Raw genomic sequence first — 449 nt, 5'->3', positions numbered from 1 at the left:
AAGTCCGAAGCGTCACAGACTACGCTGAAAGGACGATCAGGGTCTGGCAGTGCCAGTATTGGTGCATGCAGGAGGCTCTCTTTGACCCTGTCAAAAGCCTTCTGATGTTCGGTGCTCCAACACCATTCCGCATCCTTTTTAAAAAGATTGGATAATGACCGGGCCATTTCTGCGTAGTTTACGCTTTACTTGTGCAAGTAATTGGCAAGACCAAGCCACTTACGCAAGTCTTTCTGGTTCTTTGGAGCCGGCCAACCTACAAAGGCCTTAACCTTAGCGGGATCCGCTCGAAGGCCACGCTTTCCAATGAAGCACCCTCAAAAGGGAATCTCTTCTGCGCCAAAGATGCACTGGTCCGCATTGGCATACAGTTTGTTAGTGCGCATGCACTCGAGCACCGCTCTTAGATGGAGGATGTGGTTCTCCTCATCCGTCCTCCTGTGCCCCGA

This window comes from Plasmopara halstedii, assembly GCF_900000015.1.
Source record: "Plasmopara halstedii genome assembly, contig: Scaffold_287, whole genome shotgun sequence".
Taxonomy (NCBI): domain Eukaryota; phylum Oomycota; class Peronosporomycetes; order Peronosporales; family Peronosporaceae; genus Plasmopara; species Plasmopara halstedii.
The sequence above is the reverse complement of the archived record's forward strand: the minus strand, read 5'-3'. Positions refer to the sequence as shown.